Genomic DNA, 22,342 nt, shown 5'->3' with positions numbered 1-22,342 from the left:
CTTACTTCACTCTGTATAATAGGTTCCAGTTTCATCCACCTCATTAGAACTGATTCAAATGTATTCTTTTTAATGGCTGAGTAATACTCCATTGTGTATATGTACCACTGCTTTCTTATCCATTCATCTGCTGATGGACATCTAGGTTGCTTCCATGTCCTGGCTATTATAAACAGTGCTGCAATGAACATTGGGGTACACGTGTCTCTTTCCCTTCTGGTTTCCTCGGTGTGTATGCCAAGCAGTGGGATTGCTGGATCATAAGGCAGTTCTATTTCCAGTTTTTTAAGGAATCTCTACACTGTTCTCCATAGTGGCTGTACTAGTTTGCATTCCCATCAACAGTGTAAGAGGGTTCCCTTTTCTCCATACCCTCTCCAGCATTTATTGCTTGTAGACTTTTGGATCACAGCCATTGTGACTGGCGTGAAATGGTACCTCATAGTGGTTTTGATTTACATTTCTCTGATAATGAGCGATGTTGAGCATCTTTTCATGTGTTTGTTAGCCATCTGTATGTCTTCTTTGGAGAAATGTCTATTTAGTTCTTTGGCCCATTTTTTGATTGGGTCATTTATTTTTCTGGAGTTGAGCTGTAGGAGTTGCTTGTATATTTTTGAGATTAGTTCTTTGTCAGTTGCTTCATTTGCTATTATTTTCTCCCATTCTGAAGGCTGCCTTTTCACCTTGCTAATAGTTTCCTTTGATGTGCAGAAGCTTTTAAGTTTAATTAGGTCCCATTTGTTTATTTTTGCTTTTATTTCCAATATTCTGGGAGGTGGGTCATAGAGGATCCTGCTGTGATATATGTCAGAGAGTGTTTTGCCTATGTTCTCCTCTAGGAGTTTTATAGTTTCTGGTCTTACGTTTAGATCTTTAATCCATTTTGAGTTTATTTTTGTGTGTGGTGTTAGGAAGTGTTCTAGTTTCATTCTTTTACAAGTGGTTGACCAGATTTCCAAGCACCACTTGTCAAAGAGATTGTCTTTAATCCATTGTATATTCTTGCCTTCTTTGTCAAAGATAAGGTGTCCATATGTACGTGGATTTATCTCTGGGCTTTCTATTTTGTTCCATTGATCTATATTTCTGTCTTTGTGCCAGTACCATACTGTCTTGATAACTGTGGCTTTGTAGTAGAGCCTGAAGTCAGGTAGGTTGATTCCTCCAGTTCCATTCTTCTTTCTCAAGATAGCTTTGGCTATTCGAGGTTTTTTGTATTTCCATACAAATTGTGAAATTATTTGTTCTAGCTCTGTGAAGAATACCATTGGTAGCTTGATAGGGATTGCATTGAATCTATAAATTGCTTTGGGTAGTATACTCATTTTCACTATATTGATTCTTCCAATCCATGAACATGGTATATTTCTCCATCTATTAGTGTCCTCTTTGATTTCTTTCACCAGTGTTTTATAGTTTTCTATATATAGGTCTTTAGTTTCTTTAGGTAGGTATATTCCTAAGTATTTTATTCTTTCCATTGCAATGGTGAATGGAATTGTTTCCTTAATTTCTCTTTCTGTTTTCTCATTATTAGTGTATAGGAATGCAAGGGATTTCTGTGTGTTGATTTTATATCCTGCAACTTTACTATAATCATTGATTAGTTCTAGTAATTTTCTGGTGGAGTCTATAGGGTTTTCTATGTAGAGGATCATGTCATCTGCAAATAGTGAGAGTTTTACTTCTTTTCCAATTTGGATTCCTTTTATTTCTTTTTCTGCTCTGATTGCTGTGGCCAAAACTTCCAAAACTATGTTGAATAGTAATGGTGAAAGTGGGCACCCTTGTCTTGTTCTTGACTTTAGAGGAAATGCTTTCAATTTTTCACCATTGAGGATAATGTTTGCTGTGGGTTTGTCATATATAGCTTTTATTATGTTGAGGTATGTTCCTTCTATTCCTGCTTTCTGGAGAGTTTTTATTATAAATGGATGTTGAATTTTGTCAAAGGCTTTCTCTGCATCTATTGAGATAATCATATGGTTTTTATTTTTCAATTTGTTAATGTGGTGTATAACATTGATTGATTTGCGGATATTGAAGAATCCTTGCATCCCTGGGATAAAGGCCACTTGGTCATGGTGTATGATCTTTTTAATGTGTTGTTGGATTCTGATTGCTAGAATTTTGTTAAGGATTTTTGCATCTATGTTCATCAGTGATATTGGCCTGTAGTTTTCTTTTTTTGTGGGATCTTTGTCAGGTTTTGGTATTAGGGTGATGGTGGCCTTGTAGAATGAGTTTGGAAGTTTACCTTCCTCTGCAATTTTCTGGAAGAGTTTGAGTAGGATAGGTGTTAGTTCTTCTCTAAATTTTTGGTAGAATTCAGCTGTGAAGCTGTCTGGACCTGGGCTTTTGTTTGCTGGAAGATTTTTGATTACAGTTTCAATTTCCATGCTTGTGATGGGTCTGTTAAGATTTTCTATTTCTTCTGGTCCAGTTTTGGAAAGTTGTACTTTTCTAAGAATTTGTCCATTTCTTCCACGTTGTCCATTTTATTGGCATATAATTGTTGATAGTAGTCTCTTATGATCCTTTGTATTTCTGTGTTGTCTGTTGTGATCTCTCCATTTTCATTTCTAATTTTATTGATCTGATTTTTCTCCCTTTGTTTCTTGATGAGTCTGGCTAATGGTTTGTCAATTTTATTTATCCTTTCAAAGAATCAGCCTTTGGCTTTGTTGATTTTTGCTATGCTCTCTTTTGTTTCTTTTGCATTTATTTCTGCTCTAATTTTTAAGATTTCTTTCCTTCTACTAACCCTGGAGTTCTTCATTTCTTCCTTTTCTAGTTGCTTTCGGTGTAGAGTTAGGTTATTTATTTGACTTTTTTTCTTGTTTCTTGAGGTATGCCTGTATTGCTATGAACTTTCCCCTTAGGACTGCTTTTACAGTGTCCCACAGGTTTTAGGTTGTTGTGTTTTCATTTTCATTCGTTTCTATGCAAATTTTGATTTCTTTTTTGATTTCTTCTGTGATTTGTTGGTTATTCAGCAGCATGTTGTTCAGCCTCCATATGTTGGAATTTTTAATAGTTTTTCTCCTGTAATTGAGATCTAATCTTACTGCATTGTGGTCAGAAAAGATGCTTGGAATGATTTTATTTTTTTGAATTTACCAAGGCTAGATTTATGGCCCAGGATGTGATCTATCCTGGAGAAGGTTCCATGTGCACTTGAGAAAAAGGTGAAATTCAGTGTTTTGGGATGAAATGTCCTGTAGATATCAATTAGGTCTAACCGGTCTATTGTATGGTTTAAAGTTTGTGTTTCCTTGTTAATTTTCTGTTTAGTTGATCTATCCATAGGTGTGAGTGGGGTATTAAAGTCTCCCACTATTATTGTGTTATTGTTAATTTCTCCTTTCATACTTGTTAGCATTTGTCTTACATATTGCGGTGCTCCCGTGTTGGGTGCATATATATTTATAATTGTTATGTCTTCTTCTTGGATTGATCCTTTGATCATTATGTAGTGACCTACTCCTGCTTTCTTTTGGTCCCTATTTGCATGGAAAATCTTTTTCCAGCCCTTCACTTTCAGTCTGTATGTGTCCCCTGTTTTGAGGTGGGTCTCTTGTAGACAACATATGTAGGGGTCTTGTTTTTGTATCCATTCAGCCAGTCTTTGTCTTTTGGTTGGGGCATTCAACCCATTTACGTTTAAGGTAATTACTGATAAGTATGAGCCCATTGCTATTTACTTTATTGTTTTGGGTTCGAATTTATACACTGTTTTTGTGTTTCCTGTCTAGAGAATATCCTTTAGTATTTGTTGGAGAGCTGGTTTGGTGGTGCTGAATTCTCTCAGCTTTTGCTTGTCTGAAAAGCTTTTGATTTCTCCTTCATATTTGAATGAGATCCTTGCTGGGTACAATAATCTGTTTAAATTTATGATTCTCCAAATAATTGTTTTTGATTGGAGTACAGTTGACTTACAATATCATGTTAGTTTCGGGTATACAACACAGTGTCGGTGTATAGCACAGTGAGTGTGTGTGTGTGTGTGTGTATTCTTTTTCAGATTGTTTCTGAAAACACATTTTTTTTTTTCAGATTGTTTCTCCTTATAGATTATTACAGAATACTGAGACAAGTTTCCTGTGCTATATGGTAGGTCCTTATTGGTTATCTATTTTATATATAGTAGTGTAAATATTGGAGAAGGAAATGGCAACCCACTCCAGTATTCTTGCCTGGAGAATCCTGTGGATGGAAGAGCCTGGTGGGCTGCTGTCCATAGGTTTACACAGAGCCGGACAAGGCTAAAGCGACTTAGCATGCATGCATGCATTGGAGAAGGAAATGGCAACCCACTCCAGTATTCTTGCATGGAGAATCCCAGGGACAGAGGAGCCTGGTGGGCTGCTGTCCATAGGTTTACACAGAGCCGGACAAGGCTAAAGCGACTTAGCATGCATGCATGCATTGGAGAAGGAAATGGCAACCCACTCCAGTATTCTTGCATGGAGAATCCCAGGGACAGAGGAGCCTGGTGGGCTGCCGTCTATGGGGTTGCACAGAGTTGGACACGACTGAAGTGACTCAACAGCACAGCAGCAGTGTAAATATGTTAATTCCATTCTCCTAATTTATCCTGCCCCCATTACTCTTCAATAACTGTAAGTTTGTTTTCTATGTGTGTGGGCCTATTTCTGTTTTGTAAATAAGCTCATTTGTATTTTTTTTTTTCAGATTCCATATGTAAGTGATACCATATGATATCCATCTTTCTCTTGTCTGACTTACTTCATTTAGTATGATAATCTCCAGGTCCATCCATATTGCTGCAAATGCATGATTGCATTCTTTTTTATGGCTGAGTAATATTCTATCGTATGTATGTATCACATTTTCTTTATTCATCTGTTGATGGGCATTTAGGTTGCTTTCTTTTCTTGGCTATTACAAATGCAGCAATGGAAATGCTAATTTGAAAACTGTAATTCTATAATTCTTCTGCTTCTGAAGATTTTTTACTTAATAAATAGCACAATGTACTGTTTTTTTTTTTAATTTTGTTTTATATTGGAGTACAATTGATTAGCAATATTGAGTTAGTTTCAGGTATACGGCAGAGTGGTCCAGTTATATATGTACATGTATCTGTTCTGTTTCAAATTCCTTTTCCACTTAGGTTATTACAGTGTATTGAGAGGAGTTCCCTGTGCTACATAGTAGGTCCTTGTTGATTATCTATTTTAAATACAGCCGTGTGTACATATCAATCCCAAATTCTGAGTCTATCCCTCGCCTGTCCCCACCCTTCCTCTCTGGTAACCAGAAGTTCCTTCTCTAAGTCTATGATTCTGTTTTGTAAATAAGGTCCTTGGATCACTTTTTTTTTTTGAGAGTCCACATAAAAGTGATATCTACTTCTGCTTTATTGACTATGCCAAAGCCTTTGACTATGTGGATCACAACAAAGTGTGGAAAATTCTTAAAGAGATGGGAATACCAGACCACCTGACTTGCCTCCTGATAAATCTGTATGCAGGTCAAGAAGGAACAGTTAGAACCAGACATGAAACAATAGACTGGTTCCAAAACAGGAAAGGAGTACATCAAGGCTGTATATTGTCATCCTGCTTATTTAACTTATATGCAGAGTACATCATGAGAAACGCTGGGCTGGAAGAAGCACAAGCTGGAATCAAGAATGCCAGGAGAAATATCAATAACCTCAGATATGCAGATGACACCACCCTTATGGCAGAAAGCAAAGAACTAGAGCCTCTTGATGAAAGTGAAAGGGCAGAATGAAAATTCTAGCTTAGAGCTCAACATTCAGAAAATGAACATCATGGCATCTGTTCCCATCACTTCATGGCAAATAGATGGGGAAACAATGGAAACAGTGACAGATTTTATTTTAGGGGGGCTCTAAAATCACTGCAGATGGTGACGGCAGCCATGAAATTAAAAGATGCTTGCTCCTTGGCAGAAAAGTTATGACCAACCTGGACAGCTTATTAAAAAGCAGAGACATTACTTTGCCAGCAAAGGTCTGTCTGGTCAAGGCTATGGTTTTTCCAGTAGTCATGTATGGGTGTGAGAGTTGGACTATAAAGAAAGTTGAGTGCTGAAGAATTGCTTTTGAATTGTGGTGTTGGAGAAGACTTGAGAGTCCCTTGGACAGCAAGGAGATCCAACCAGTCCATCCTAAAGGAGATCAGTCCTGTATATTCATTGGAAGGACTGATGCTGAAGCTGAAGCTCCAATACTTTGGCCACCTGATGTGAAGAACTGACTCATTTGAAAAGACCCTGATGCTGGGAAAGATTGAAGGTGGGAAGAGAAGGGGACGACAGAAGATGAGATGGTTAGATGGCATCACTGACTCAATGGGCATGAGTTTGAGTAAACTTTGGGAGTTGGTGATGGACATGGAAGCCTGATGTGCTGCAGTCCATGGGGTTACAAAGAGTCGGACACGACTGAGTGACTGAACTGAACTGATAAGTGATATCATATGATATTTGTCTTTCTCTGACTTATTTCGCTTAGTATGATGATCTCCAGGTCCATCCATGTTGCTGCAAATGACATTATTTTATTCTTTTTAATGGCTGAGTTATATTCCATTGTATATATGTACCACATCTTCTTTATCAATTCGTCTGTTGGTGGATATTTAGGTTGCTTCTGTGTCTTGACTATTGTAAACAGTGCCTCAGTGAACACTGGGGTGCATGTGTTCTTTCAACCATGTTTTTCTCTGTATATATTCCCTGGAGTAGAATTGCTGGCTCATATGGTGGTTCTATTTTTAGCCTCTTATGGAACCTCCATACTGTTCTCCATAGTGGCTGCACCAATTGATATTCCCATCAACAATGCAGAAGGGTTTCTTTTTCTCCACACCCTCTCCTTTTTAAAATTTTTCTCATAAATATTTTATCCAACATGTTAATTTGAAGGGTTCATTATATTTAGTTCACTATACTACAAGCAATGGATATCATATATTTATAGACGTGGAAATTAAGCAATCTGTCCAAGATCATGCTTCTAACAAACATGAAAATCAAGGTTAGACATGATGTGCTTTTTTGCCCCACTAACCTTTGCTGCCTACCACTGTAACAGCTTTTATTCCTGCCAAAATTGCATGTCTGCAGTTGGACGAAGAAGATGAAGTTGCTACAGGGGAGGTCGTCCTTTGATCTCACAATTCTATTTGGAAAGCAATGTGTACTTGGCAGGCTAGAACTGCCATCCCAACTCTTGTGCTAAATTCCCCATGGCCATTGAAGAGCCCATGAAACTAATTATTTCTAAGGGCTTCTCAGGTGGTGCTAGTGGTAAAGAATCCACTTGCCAGTGCAGGAGATGTAAGAGACAGAGGTTCGATCCCTGGACCAGGAAGATTCCTGGAGAAGGAAATGGCAACTCACTCCAGTATTCTTGCCGGGAGAATCAAGTGGACAGAAGAGCCTGGTGGGCTACAGTCCATGGGGTTGCAAAGAGTCGGACATGACTGAGCATCTGAGAAAGAGGCTTTGAGCTTCTTCAAAGGAAATTACACCTGTAGCTTTCATGACTTCTTTTTGGCTCTAGGCTACTTTTTAATTTTTAATGAAAATTCATATGTACTGGAGTCCGGCCAGTTTTGGTTTTTGATAGTCTTCATTTTATGACTGAGCTTTTATGACCAATGGATCAGAAAGGTACTTTCTCAAAGAGAAGACAGCACTGAGCACTGTGGCCTGTCACACATGATGTAGCTCTTGTTATTAGCATGTAGCCCATTTCTTATGAAAACTTTTCATTGCTTTGCAGAAAAATTTTTGTTTTGCTAGTTCTCAGAAAACCTAGAATAGTGCTGGAAACATTGTAGATTCTCTGTAAGTACTGTTGACTCTGGTTAGATTTAATTTTCAGTTCAGCTACCAAACGAATAAACGTACAGTATCTTGTCTAATCTGTATTATCCCATCTCCTTTGCCAGTAAGTCTGACTCCATGAGTCATTGGCCTAACTTCCTCAGCCTGAAAGCCAGGTTAATTTTGCAAACATCAATCATCTCCTTTGGGACAAATATAGATAAAGTGGATAAAATCTAAAGGAGAAAAAATTGAAATAAACATTAAGAATGAACAACGGCTCAGAGGGCTGGAAGATGCAAGTCAGAGGAAAGAGTATTACAACTCATGTTTGGTTGTGGGCTCAGCTTTTGGAAAATATATTTGATTACTGAGAGTATGTAGTTTTAATTCTGGAAGCAGTCATAAATTTAGCACATCAGAAGCCTAAAAAGAGTGAAAGCAGAATTTATAGGAATTTGGAATATGACACAGACATAGCAAATTGGGATTGCAATTCAGGACACCTCCACTCTACTGCTGGCTGTAATACTTGCAGTAAATAACTCCTCTCTGAGCTTCTTGTCCTTATCTGTGAAATAAGTGGATTGGGCTCTAGTTTCTTGACTCCTGTTGGAATGTGTATGTACTGTACAATCCTTCCTGCTCTCCTTTGCTATTTTTAAGGACTTTGTACCAACCCAGTTTAATACTGTGGATTGTGTGCATTCCTCTCACATCATATCTTCTGTGTTTCCATAGTTTGGGGATTTCCTGCATTTTTTTCCAGTAAAAGTCCCTACCACCAATAGAGATCTATGGCTTTATGTGTCTGGATTCTTTGGGTATAAGCAACAGAAACAGATCCAGTTAATTTAAATCATATATGTCTGTCTTGGGAGGAAATGGAATGACTGTAAGAACCCAAGGAAAGATAAAGGAAGAACACTTTTCTCAAATTATTTTTTCCCCAGGAAACAGAAGCTGATTGACTCAGCTTAGGATACATGCCCAGGGCAGGTAAGAGAAGGGATTCTTTAATTATCTTTTTCATCCAGACTGAGCTATGGAAAAGCAGCCTATTTGCTTAAAAGGAAGATTAGGTGCTGCCACTAAAAGAAGGTAGGGTGAGCAAGCAAATCCAAAGGTATCTTTGCTATGATTTTGTATTTATGTAAATAAATTGCTTGTCAATAATCACATTAAACTTTTTCAGAGAACTTGTACAGGAAAATTGATGAGCATGAAAAGAAGTGGCGATTATCTGCATTTTTAATGATGTCACAGAGAAGATCTAAATGTTTACCAATATAAACATAATAGCCATCAGCTTGTCTAACTTGGTTTGGCTTTCCATTTTCATCTGTAAAATAGTAGGCTCATTATTATCACCCTTATCTAAACTATTGAATATAGTTTAGAGCACAGCTTAGAGCTTGTTAGAACAGGCTTGGAGCCTGTTCTCTTTAGTTTTATATGACAAGGGAGTCAGAATCATTCTCCATCTCCTTAGTGGGTGAATCAGACTAATGGCACAGGATTCTGGGATACAAGAATAGATTCCCAGCATGGGCTATTAGCATTTAGTTCTCTGTACAGGATATCAGATCAGTTCAGTTCAGTTGCTCAGTCGTGTCTGACTCTTTGTGACCCCATGGACTGCAGCACACCAGGCTTTCCTGTCCATCACCAACTCCTGAAGCTTGCTCAAATTCACATCCATTGAGTCAGTGATGCCATCCAACCATCTCATCCTCTGTAGTCCCCTTCTCTTCCTGCCTTCAGTCTTTCCCAGCATTAGGCTCTTTTCAAATGAGTCTTTTTCAAATGAGTTCTTTGCATCAGGTGGCCAAAATATTGGAGCTTCAGCTTCAACATCAGTCCTTCCAATGAATATTCAGGGTAGATATTCTTTAGGATTGACTAGTTTGATCTCCTTTCAGTCCAAGGGACTCTCAAGAGTCTTCTCCAATACCACAGTTCAAAAGCATCGATTCTTCGGCACTCAGCTTTCTTTATAGTTCAACTCTCACATCCATACATGACTACTGGAAAAACCATAGCTTTGACTAGATGGACCTTTGTCAGCAAAGTAATGTCTCTGCTTTTTAATATGCTATCTAGGTTGGTCATAGTTTTTCTTCCAAGGAGCAAGTGTCTTTTAATTTGAAGGCTGCAGTCACCATCTGCAGTGATTTTGGAGCCCAAGAAAATAAAGCTGTCACTGTTTCCCTTGTTTCCCCATCTTTTTGCCATGAAGTGATGGGACCGGATGCCATGATCTTCATTTTTTGAATGTTGAGTTTTAAGCTAGCGTTTTCACTCTGCCCTTTCACTTTAATCAAGAGGCTCTTCAGGGGGCGCCACCTGCATATCTGAGGTTATTGATATTTCTCCCAGAAATCTTGATTTCAGCTTGTGTTTCATCCAGTCCAGCACATTTCTCATGATGTATTCTGCATATAAGTTAAATAAGCAGGGTGATGATATTTAGCCTTGACATACTCCTTTCCCATTTTGGAACCAGTCCATTGTTACATGTCTGGTTCTAACTGTTGCTTCTTGACCTGCATACAGATTTCTCAGGAGGCAGGTAAGGTGGTTAGGTATTCCCATCTCTTGAAGAATTCCCCACAGTCTATGGTGATCACGCAGTCAAAGGTTTTAGTGTAGTCAATGAAGCAGAAGTAGATGTTTTTCTGGAACTCTCCTTTTTCAATGATCCAGTGGATGTTAACAATTTGATCTCTGGTTCCTCTACCTTTTCTAAATCCAGCTTGAACCTCTGGAAGTTCATGGTTCATGTACTGTTCAAGCCTGGCTTGGAGGATTTTGAGCATTACTTTGCTAGCGTGTGAGATGAGTGCAATTGTGTGGTAGTTTGAACATTCTTTGTCATTGTCTTTCTTTAGAATTGGAATGAAAACTGTCCTTTTCCAGTCCTGTGGCCACTGCTGAATTTTCCAAATTTGCTGGCATATTGAGTACAGCACTTTCACAGCATCATATTTTGGAATGTGAATTATCTCAGATGAAATTCCATCACCTCCACTAGTTTTGTTCGTAGTGATGCTTCCTAAGGCCCACTTGACTTTGGACTGCTGGATGTCTGGCTCTAGGTAGTGATTATACCATCATGATTATCTGGGTCATGAAGATCTTTTTTGTATAGTTCTGTGTATTCTTGCCACCTCTTCTTAATATCTTCTGCTTCTGTTAGGTCCGTACCATTTCTGTCCTTTATCGAGCCCATCTTTGCATGAAATGTTCCCTTGGTATCTCTAATTTTCTTGAAGAGATCTCTAATCTTTCCCATTCTGTTGTTTTCCTGTATTTCTTTGCACTGATCACTGAGGAAGGCTTTCTTATCTCTCCTTGCTATTCTTTGGAACTCTGCATATCTTTATATCTGCATATCTGTATATCTTTCCTTTTCTCCTTTGCCTTTTACTTCTCTTCTTTTCTCGGCTATTTGTAAGGTTTCCTCAGACAATCATTTTGTCTTTTTACATTTCTTTTTCTTGGGGATGGTCCTTGATCACTGTCTCCTGTATAATGTCATGAACCTCTGTCCGTAGTTCTTCAGGCACTCTGTCTATCAGATCTAATCCCTTGACTCTATTTGTCACTTCCATTGTATAATTGTAAGGGATTTGATTTAGGTAAAAGATATAAATCTTTTCATAAAGGATAGAAATTCAAGTAAAACACATCAGTTTACTCTCTTGGGTTGTCCATGGCGATATAATTGTAAGAGTTAATCAACAGTTCACTCCGGTGCTTCAGGCCATTATAATCCACCAACAGTTTTCACACATGAATGAATTTTCTTGCCTCTATCATCATAGTCAAATTAGTAGCACCAAAGGCATGAATTATGGTTTAATAAAATCTGACTGGCAATGGCAACCCACTCCAGTACTCTTGCCTGGAAAATCTCATGGACGGAGGAGCCTGGTGGGCTGCAGTCCATGGGGTCGATAAGAGTCGGACACGACTGAGTGACTTCACTTTCACTTTTACCTTTCATGCATCGGAGAAGGAAATGGCAACCCACTCCAGTGTTCTTGCCTGGAGAATCCCAGGGACGGGGGAGCCTGGTGGGCTGCCATCTATGGGGTCGCAGAGTCGGACACGACTGAAGCGACTTAGCAGCAGCAGCAAAATCTGACTTTAACACTTATACACTGGTTGAAAAAAAATGAGTTTTGCCTATTTGTTTACCTTCTCATTTTTGAAATTGTTTTTGTAAACCCATAGTATTTACGTACTAAGAGGAAATGTTCTCTCTGAGAACACTTACAGAAATTTGTATTGATCATCTTATTTTCTCCTGAAGATAAATTGGGTGTTAATAATCACATTAAACTTTTTGGGAAAACTTGTATGGGAAAATTCATGGTCATAGAAAAGCAGTAGCAATTATCTCCATTTTTAATGATGTCATAGAAGTGATCTAAATGTTTGCCGAAATATAAATAATAACCATCAGCTTTACTAACTTGTTTGGCCTTTCATTTTCATCTATAAAATAGTAGATGCACTATTATCCTAATCAAAACCATCTATTAATTATAGCTTATAGCACAGCATAGAGCTTGTTAAACAGACATGATTCTTTCCATTATTGCCAAGTATTAATATTTAACAAGAGACCTCCTTTGAATTTGAGTGAATCATCATAACACTTAGGGCCTGCACATGTAAATATTTTAATTTTTTTCAAGAGGAAAGTGGGGTTCAGACCAGTGAATCTTGGAGATAGTAAGATATGCTGATTCATTCCTGTGTGTGCCATCTCTCAGATCTGAATTTTAAACTCTGAACACCAACGCTGTCAGTCTCTCAAAAGATAGGCAGGTCTGGAATCACAGCCAATCCTGCTTTTATTCACATTCTATAGCTCAGAGAAGCATTCTCTCCTGTCAACTTTATAAAGAATGGGACGTAATTTCCATTTGCCTGCCTGGATGACAATCACTGGATTCTTAGAGTGATTTTCCCCATAGGCATAACATTAACACAGACTGTACGTGTACATATAGACCCATTCGTGTTCATCACATCCCCAGGGCATTTCATATATATTAATAGTTTGGTTTCCATGCAGGGTGAATCGAGACTCCTTTCCAGGCTGCGTTTTCAGAGTGGGCATTGTGTTGTTGAGCTCTTGCTGTTTCTCATGGTGAGAACGTATTTAAAACCCCAGGTACCACTTTTCTAAATTCAAGGCCTCTCTATCCAGTAGCTGCAACTGAATTGAATCTAGAGGACTGAAACCTTTGTTTGAAATTAAAAAAAAATAATAATATCTATTATTTGGAGACTTAATGGCAGACTTTAGGCATCTGAATGAATAACCTGAGCATCATTTTCTGTAACAGAAAGGAACCTCAGCATATTGTCAATGGCAAATAACAACAACAAAAACAGCATTCTAGCTGAGAGGCTGGAGACACGCTTGAACAGATGATTGACTGCATCAGACAGAGCTCAGCATCTCTGGCTGCAAAGTCTAAATGATGATGACCATATCCTAAATATATGTGTCCCCCAGTTTGTACTTGGGGCCCTGGGGACTCAGTTTTGCATGCCTATAAAGTTTGACATAAACAGAATTATCCAATCCTATGACAGCTATACTACCCTGTCTTGTCCTAAGAATAGATGACTAGAAGCTCTGTTGTAGGATTTCAAGTTCCATTTCAGTGGCATTTCTCCAATTAACTTCCTTCTACCCTCCCCTCACTCTCTTTAGGCAGCTTGGGTTTCCATCATTGGTATCTTCTTGCACCCATCCTCGTCACATGAACAAAGTTACTAATAAGGTCTAGGATTAGCTACGTCTCAATTGTAAGGTGACTTTGAAAAGGACTCTTAGAAGTTATTTATTCAGTCCCTGGAGTAGAATCTAAGAGGGACTGCCATGTGTTAAAGTTTCAATTACTGTTTGGTGATTAATGACAACATATTAATATTTTACTGCTTTATTAACAGATGGACACTGTAAATATATACCAGAAAATGTGAAAGAATGGAAATGTGAGTAACTTTCTTGATTGTGGGCACACATAGTGGACACAGCGTGTAAGTCTAGGCATGGGTTAGAAACACAGAGCATCTCTCCTTCCTACACAAACCATTTTCCATAGTAACTAGTAAAATTCAGTTTCATAAAATAGAGTATGGATGTTGCTGCTGCTGCTAAGTCACTTCAGTCATGTCCAACTCTGTGCGACCCCAGAGACGGCAGCCCACCAGGCTGCCCCGTCCCTGGGATTCTGCAGGCAAGAACACTAGAGTGGGTTGCCATTTCCTTTTCCAATGCATGAAAGTGAAGACTGAAAGTGAAGTCGCTCAGTTGTGTCCGACTCTAGCGACCCCATGGACTGCAGCCCACCAGGCTCCTCTGTCCATGGGATTTTCCAGGCAAGAGTACAGGAGTGGGGTGCCATTGCCTTCTCTGGAGTATGGATGTTAGATGTGGGATTTCATATATGGCCTTCATTATGTTGCAGTAATTTTTTTCTGTTCCTAATTAAGTGGTTTTTATTGTTGCTGTTTTATTATGAAAGGGTACTGAATTTTGCCAAACACTTTCTGCATCTATTGAGATGATCATGTGCTTTTCACCTTTTATTCTGTCAATGTGGTTTGTGTATGTTGAACCATCCTTGCATCTCAGGGATGAATTCCACTTGGTCATGATGTATGATCCTTTTCATGTGCTAATAACTTGGTTTGCATGTGGCATTATTCCCTTCCACTTAAAGAACTTGCTTTTGCCTTTCTTGTAGTGTCAATCTGTTGGTGACAAATTTCCTCAGGTTTTATTTGTCTGAAAATCTTTTTTCATTGCCTTCCTCATGAAGGATATTTATTGATATAGAATTTTGTGTCAACATAGAATTTCCTTTGTTTTTATATTTGAAATGTTATTTCTGTTATCTTCTGGCTTCTACTATTTGTGTTGAGCTATCAGCCATCTCTCACTATTATTTCCATATGTAATGTGTCTTTTATCCTCTGGATTTGTTCAAGAATTAGTCTTCCTTTTCGGTTTTCAGCAGTTTGACTATAATGCACTTAGGCATAGTCTTCTTTTTATTCCTCCTGCCCTTCTAATTTGGCAGAACCTGAGCTCCAATCTCTATCTTCCTATCTCCAGTACCTGCTATAGGACCAGTTTTGCTTTTTAAACTCCCAGCTAGCTGATTTCTGCTGCGTTTCCTACAAGCTTATCTTGTACACAGTTTAGGAGTCAGCCAAGGATTTCAAGGGAATTGTATACAGACTTTGAGGGAACTCCATCTATGGATCTCTCCTTTTAGGCTTTTCTTCTTCTATTTCCAGCCTTTACGAAGGCCCTGATTACAACCTCGGTCTCTATAGCTCAGTGGGACCACCTTTTCCTTGAGTTCCATTTTTTTTTTCTCAAGCACTGCACACTGGTCAGCACCCTTAAAAATGAACCATCTAAATGTAGAACTCACCTGCCATGCTTCTCTTTCCTCAAGGATTGTATGTCCTCCAATTCTGCTTTGGGTTTCTCTCCACTGCTTTCAAATACTTCATGTTATATTTTTTCCCAGTTTTTAATTGTTATTAGCAGGAGGGTGAGCCTAATACAAACTCCACTGCCATTATTGGAATGAAAATATTATTTGTTTTCTTTGCAGTAATAAATTCAAATGCTAATGCAAGTACTGAAATCAGGCAGTCCTAACTTATACACCCAAATGAAGCTGGGTAATTTTATGTTGTATTTTTTTTAGATTATAAATGAAGTAAAAACCCAAATTTTAAATTTTTAAGAGAATTTCTGGTCCCTTGAGCAATATAATAAGCATTCTCAGGGAGATCCCAGTTTGATATATATTGCTTTAATAATCAGTTCAGTTCAGTTCAGTCAGTCGACTCTTTGCCATCCCATGAATCGCAGCACGCCAGGCCTCCCTATCCATCACCAACTCCCGGAGTTCACTCAGACTCACATCCATCGAGTCAGTAATGCCATCCAGCCATCTCATCCTCTGTCGTCCCCTTCTCCTCCTTTGGTAATAATAATAAAATTAAAGCTTCCTTGGTAGCTCAGATGGTAAAGAATCCACCTTCAGTGCAGGAGAACTGGATTTGATCTCTGGGTCAGGAAGATCTGGAGAAGAGCATGGCAACCCACTCCAGTATTCTTGCCTGGAGAATCCCAGGAACAGAGGAGCCTGGCAGGCTACTGTTGATGGGATTGCAGAGTCGGACATGTCTGAGTCACTAGCACACACACAATAATAAAATTATTAACTTATTTAGAGAAAATGATAGTAACAATAGCAATAAAAAAGAGGCTTAAAGTATACATGAAGCATGTGATGAAAGAGAAAAATCACAGAAAGGTGGGGAGGAAAGCTCTGTGCTTAGAAACCCACATGGGAGGAAAAGCTGGAAAGAGGGACCAGTAGGAAACTCTTTCAGGAAACCTGAGTATAAATAGATGTATAGTAGAATAAAGAAAGAAGGGAAATCTATAGAATGGGAGTGATTCAAGAAAGGTATGCTGTATAGCAATTTACACTTAATCTATTGATGATAAAGCAAAAGGCATCACACATATTCCCGTTGTCCTGGCCCCCCAGCTCTCCAACCCTGCTTCACATTGCATGGCGCACTGGGACCACTCTACATTTTCTGATTGGTTGTGTATGGAGAGTTTGGTAAGGAGAGCGGAGAGTGACTGGGAAAGGGGCAAGAATCATTCAGCCCTGGATGTGTGAAGTGGGAAAGAATAGGAAGGTGGTAAGCCTGGATTGTCTTGAGGACTATGGCTAAGCATATAAAGAGAAAATGTAAGAAGAAGTAGGAAAGGGGATTCTCCCTCCACTTAAAACAGGTGCTATAGCCTAAGGCTCCATGCAGTTTATTATGACACATTTGGGGCTCTTGACATTAACTGGTATGATAGGATAAACAGAAGTCCCTGAGCTTCTGAGCACATGGAACAGACGATACGACCGTCCAACCACTTCTGGGCTGGGGCAGAAGGAAAACATGAGAATAAGAGCGAGAGGGAGAGAGATTTGATCCTGAAGTGTTCATGAAACATCCAGGTAATTACATAAAGTGGAACCAAGGAAGAATATTTCAAGTCAGAAGAGTAAGTTTGTGAATTAAAAGGGAGATGCTCATGTAAAAGAACATGATGCATAGGCTTTAGAGTCAGGTAGAAACAACTTAAAATCCAATCTTGTCATTGCCTAGACTGGGTGTGATACTAAGTTTCTTAATTTTCTCCTGCCTTATACTAAACCATACAATGGCTGAAAAGCACAGCATGGAATTGTTGGAAAAAATGAACTCCTTATGCCACTTACAGCAGCCAGGACTAGAGACTCAGTCTGGTTCTCTCCTCTTCTAGAAGATCAAAACAGAATTCTGATTCAGATTAAAAAATTAAATTTTTTTTTGCATTTTATTTTATTTTTTTCTAATTTTATTTTATTTTTAAACTTTACATATTTGTATTAGTTTTGCCAAATATCAAAATGAATCCGCCACAGGTATACATGTGTTCCCCATCCCGAACCCTCCTCCCTCCTCCCTCCCCATACCATCCCTCTGGGCCGTCCCAGTGCACCAGCCCCAAGCATCCAGCATCGTGCATCGAACCTAGACTGGCAACTCGTTTCCTACATGATATTTTACATGTTTCATTGCCATTCTCCCAAATCTTCCCACCCTCTCCCTCTCCCACAGAGTCCATAAGACTGTTCTATACATCAGTGTCTCTTTTGCTGTCTCGTACATGTCAGAAGCCATTGAGTATCTCATCCTCAAAACTACATTTTCCCATGCTCCAAAATATAGTAGAAAGCAGAGTTGACATTGTTGTGTCACTGTATCAGTCAGGGTCCTGGCAAAAAACAGAGGCTTTAATGAAGGACTGGCTCCAAAGCTGTGTGTGTGTGTGTTCAGTTGCCCAGCTGTGTCTGACTTTTTGTGATCCCACGGACTGTAGTCAGTCAGGCTCCTCTGTCCATGGGATTTTCGAAGCGAGAATACTGGAGTGGGTTGCCATTTCCTCTGCCAGGGAATCTTCCCAATCCAGGGATCAAACCCCAGCCTCAAGTGTCTCCTACATTGGCAGGAGGATTCTTTACCACTGAGCCAGCTGGGAAGCCCATCAGAGGTATGGGCAGGGTTAAAGGGGAAACAGATGTGGAAGTGCCATAGACTAACTCCAGGAAACCATTGCCAACCTAATGTTGCTGGGGCACTGGGAAGAAATAGCACCCCTGGAGCCCAGTGGGAGCCAGAGCTGTGGAGAGAGGTTTGCACGATATATGTTTTCTCAGCAGATGCTGCTCATGGAAGGAGCCAAAGCTGAGTGAGAGTGGTGGGGAGGGAGAGGGAGAGGGAATGTTCCAAACCCCTGAAATTCCCACCCTCTCATCTCTTGGCAATATTTCTTTTCACTGATGGCTCAGCAGGTAAAGAATCTGCCTGCCAATGCAGGAGACACAGGAGATGTGGTTTCGATCCCTGGCTTGGGAAGATCCCCTGGGGTAGTAAATGGCAACCCAGTCCAGTATTCTTGCTTGAAAAACCCCATGGACAGAGGAGCCTGGCAGACTACAGTCTGGGAGTCATAAAGAGTTGGACAGGAATGAGTGATGAAGCACACACAAACTAAATCAGAAGCCATAGAGAAAGGGAGTTCAGATGACATAGTTGGTGAGATTCAGCCTCCTGGAGGGGAGAGATCTGCATCTGTCCCATGCATCTGTCCCAAGGATGGGAGACTAGCCATGGTGAAGATAACATGCCCCCCATAGTGAGAGTCTTACTCTGGCTTTTCTTTTTGATTGGAGGAGAATTGCTGTACAATGTTGTGTCGGTTTCTGCCATAGGACAGGGTGAATCAGCTGTAAGTATACAGAAGTCCCCTCCCTCTTGGGCCTCCCTCCTACCCCTCTGCCCCAAGCCCATCCCTCTAGTCTAGTCTTCGAAGAGTGGTGGGCTGATCTCCCTGGGTTATACAGCAGCTTCCCACGAGCCACCTATTTTACACATAGCGCTAGTGGTGAAGAACCTGCCTCCCAGTGCAGGAGATGTAACAGACGCAGCTTCAATGCCCGGGTGGGAAAGATCCTGTGGAGGAGCTCATGGCAACCCACTCCAGTGTTCTTGCCTGGAGAAGCCCATGGATGGAGGAGCCTGGTGCGCTACAGTCCATGGGGTCACACAGAGTCTGGCATGACTAAGTGACTAAGCACAGCACAGAATATATATGTCAGTGCTACTCTCAGTTAGCGCCTCCTTCTCCTTCCCCTGCTGTGTCCACAAGTCCATTTGCTACATATGTATCTCTCTTCCTGCCCTGCAAAGAGGTTCATCAGTACCCTTTTCACTCTAACTTTCGAGGGTTGTGAATCCTGAGAAGGCAGACTCAGCCAAAGGACCTATTCTATTCATGATTACTAGGATGCTGTATGCTGACTCAAAATTAGCTCTTCCTGCAGAAGACATCGGAGAAGGCAATGGCACCCCACTCCAGTACTCTTGCCTGGAAAATCCCATGGACGGAGGAGCCTGGTGGGCTGCAGTCCATGGGGTCGCTAAGAGTCGGATACGACTGAGCGACTTCACTTTCATGCATTGGAGAAGGAAATGGCAACCCCCTCCAGTGTTCTTGCCTGGAGAATCCCAGGGTCAGGGGGAGCCTGGTGGGCTGCCGTCTATGGGGTCCCACAGAGTTGGACACAACTGATGCGACTTAGCAGCAGCAGAAGACATGTGTCAGAGTCACCCAGTGGCTGAGTCACCCAATGGCTGGAAGTATATGTCCCTCTTACCACTCATCACCCAGATTTGATTTTGTCTGTTTCCTTGTCAGTATCCATTCCCTGGGCTCTAAGGGTTTCAGGAGCGAGACAGGGACTCTTCAGGACTTTAGTGCCTGGCACCTCCCCAGTGCTCACTAAGTATGTACCGAACTAGTGAATAAAGGAATTATGAATGAGTGGAAGTCGTGCTGGGACTGTGCTTGCTGGATGCAGGTGCACAGGGACACACCTGTATGATGGCTATGTGACCTTGGAAATGTTCCAGCTCTTCAGGGCCTCATTATGAAAATTAATGATCTTGAAAACACTTTTATGTACTAAAAAAAAATCTGTGTTTTGTGAAAAATAACAAATATGACAGTACTTACTGATTTCTTTTGAGAAGAAGGATGGGCCATTTATTTTCAGAGAATAAGGAGGTGGTACTCAGGCATCACAGTTAGCACATCAAATGCTGCTTTTCTGTGGCTTTATCTGACTGTAAGAGCAGAGAGGTGTTGGTTTCCACATCCCCTTTGAGTGTAATGACACAGGTGTTATTGAATTTTGGAGAACTTGTATCATCATGCCTTATCATGCATTTTAATGAGTCAGAAATTTCAGATCACTCTGATCCCCCTAAGCACTCACATTGTAAAGTACTGAAAGTAGAGTGTATAAGGAAATGTGGAGGGGCAGGGCTCCGCATCGGAAGTCCAGGGAGCTGGGATCTCAGTGGGAGGCAGTGTGGAAAACAGGATGTGGTACAGTTTAAGGTCAAGAACACAGTCTAGAGTCCACCAGACATGGTTTGAATATCTAAGAGGCTCAGGCCTCTTATGAGCTGTGTGATCCTGAGTAAGCCAGTTAACCTGTCTTCACTTCTAGTTCTTCGCCTGGGATGGAAATCAGAATTCTTAGAAATGTGATGAATATTATGGGATGTGAAATATAAAGGACACAGCACATTGTATTAAGAAACTGATAACTAGTATCATTATGTGTACAAGTGGTCACATAGTCACAGGTTATAAGAATTACTCATTACAAATTGTCCAGTTATTCCTGATGAGTTGAAATAACATGACCCTAATGTCAGCTTTTATCATTGTTAGGATTTATGGGCTGATTTCTTCTAGTAATAGTAATACTGCTTTACATATGAAGGCTGCAGTGATGTTTTTCAAAGAACCACTAAATGAATTACCTCATTTTGATGTCATTCCAGTGTACAAAGCAAATGAGATATTTCAAAAGTCCTCACACTAAGACTTACTGAACTAATTACTTGGATCGACATCTTTTGGGTACAGATCAGCATCGGATTTAATTCCTTTCAGATACTCAAAACACTTTCCTAATTGTCTCTTGACCTTAGAAACAACTGGCAGTAACTTAATAGACCGGATAATCTGCATGGGCTCTTCGGATGTAGACCATTCAGATGTGGAGATCTGTTTATCTGAATTGTTTCCAAGTTTTCTGTCCCTAACACCAATCTAGTTCAACAAGGCTTTAATTACTTTGCAGTTTTCCCCAAATCTTCTTATTATTTTGCTTAGGGCAGATTATTTTAAAAGAAGTTCATATAAATAAATAGCAGCTAAAGAAAAAAATGTTATTTGGATGTAATTGGTGAAAATTCATTATGCAAGGAAAGTGTTACCAGCAATGGCAGGAGCCAATAAAAGCGTGTTACCCAGGTCACCAGATAAACAGACCCTCCTCCCATGGAATATGTTCGCACCAGCCATCAGGACACAGCTCAGTGTTCCCATTTAGCCTAACAGACACCACGTCATTTAATTTGGTTTCTCCACTGTATGAAGACAGGTTTGGACCTCTTCCGATGATGATAAATTTAATAAGAGCAACTGTGTTTTGTAATGTGAGTAAATAAGTAAATCAGCAATCAAATAAATATTGAGGGCCTGTTTTGCGTTAGGTACTCCAGGGGATTCACAATGAATAAGACATCCTTTTCTTCTAAGCGCTTACTTTCTTTTTTTCCCTTTCTCGTCACGAATCAGTTTTTTGTTTTTGTTTTTTTTTTTAAACTTTTTATTTTGTTTTCAGCTTCCCTGCTGGCTCAGTGGTAAAGAATCTTCCTGCAATGAAGGAAACACTTGTTCAATGCCTGGGTCAAGAAAATCCGATGGAGGGGGAAATGGCAACCCAATGCAGTATTCTTGCCTGGAAAATCCCTTGGACAGGGAAGCCTGGTGGGCTACAGTCCATGGGGTCACAAAGAGTTGGACTTGACTTAGTGACTAAAACAACAACAAACAACCAATTAACAATGTGATAGTTTTAGGTGAACAGCCAAGGGTCTCAGCCTCACATATACATGTATCCATTCTGCTCCAAACTCCCCTCCCATCCAGGCTGCCACATAACATTTAGTAGAGGTCCATGTGCTATACAGTAGGTCCTTGTTGGTTATCCACTTTAAATAAAGCAGTGTGCATTACACACGTCCATCCCAAACTTCCTACCTATCCCTTGCTCTTATCCTTTTCCCTGGCCACCATAAGTTTCTTCTCTAAGTTTGTGAGTCTGTTTCTGTTTTGTAAGTTTATTTGTATCATTTCTTTTTAGATTCCACATACAAAGAATGTCATGTGATATTTCTCCTTCTCTGTCTGACTTACTTCACTCAGTATGACACTCTCTAGGTTAGAGCTTACTTTCTAGGAGGGAAAAATCACATATAAACT

Source organism: Bos indicus x Bos taurus, chromosome 12 (assembly GCF_003369695.1).
Source record: "Bos indicus x Bos taurus breed Angus x Brahman F1 hybrid chromosome 12, Bos_hybrid_MaternalHap_v2.0, whole genome shotgun sequence".
NCBI lineage: Eukaryota > Metazoa > Chordata > Mammalia > Artiodactyla > Bovidae > Bos > Bos indicus x Bos taurus.
This window is presented reverse-complemented; position numbering follows the sequence as displayed.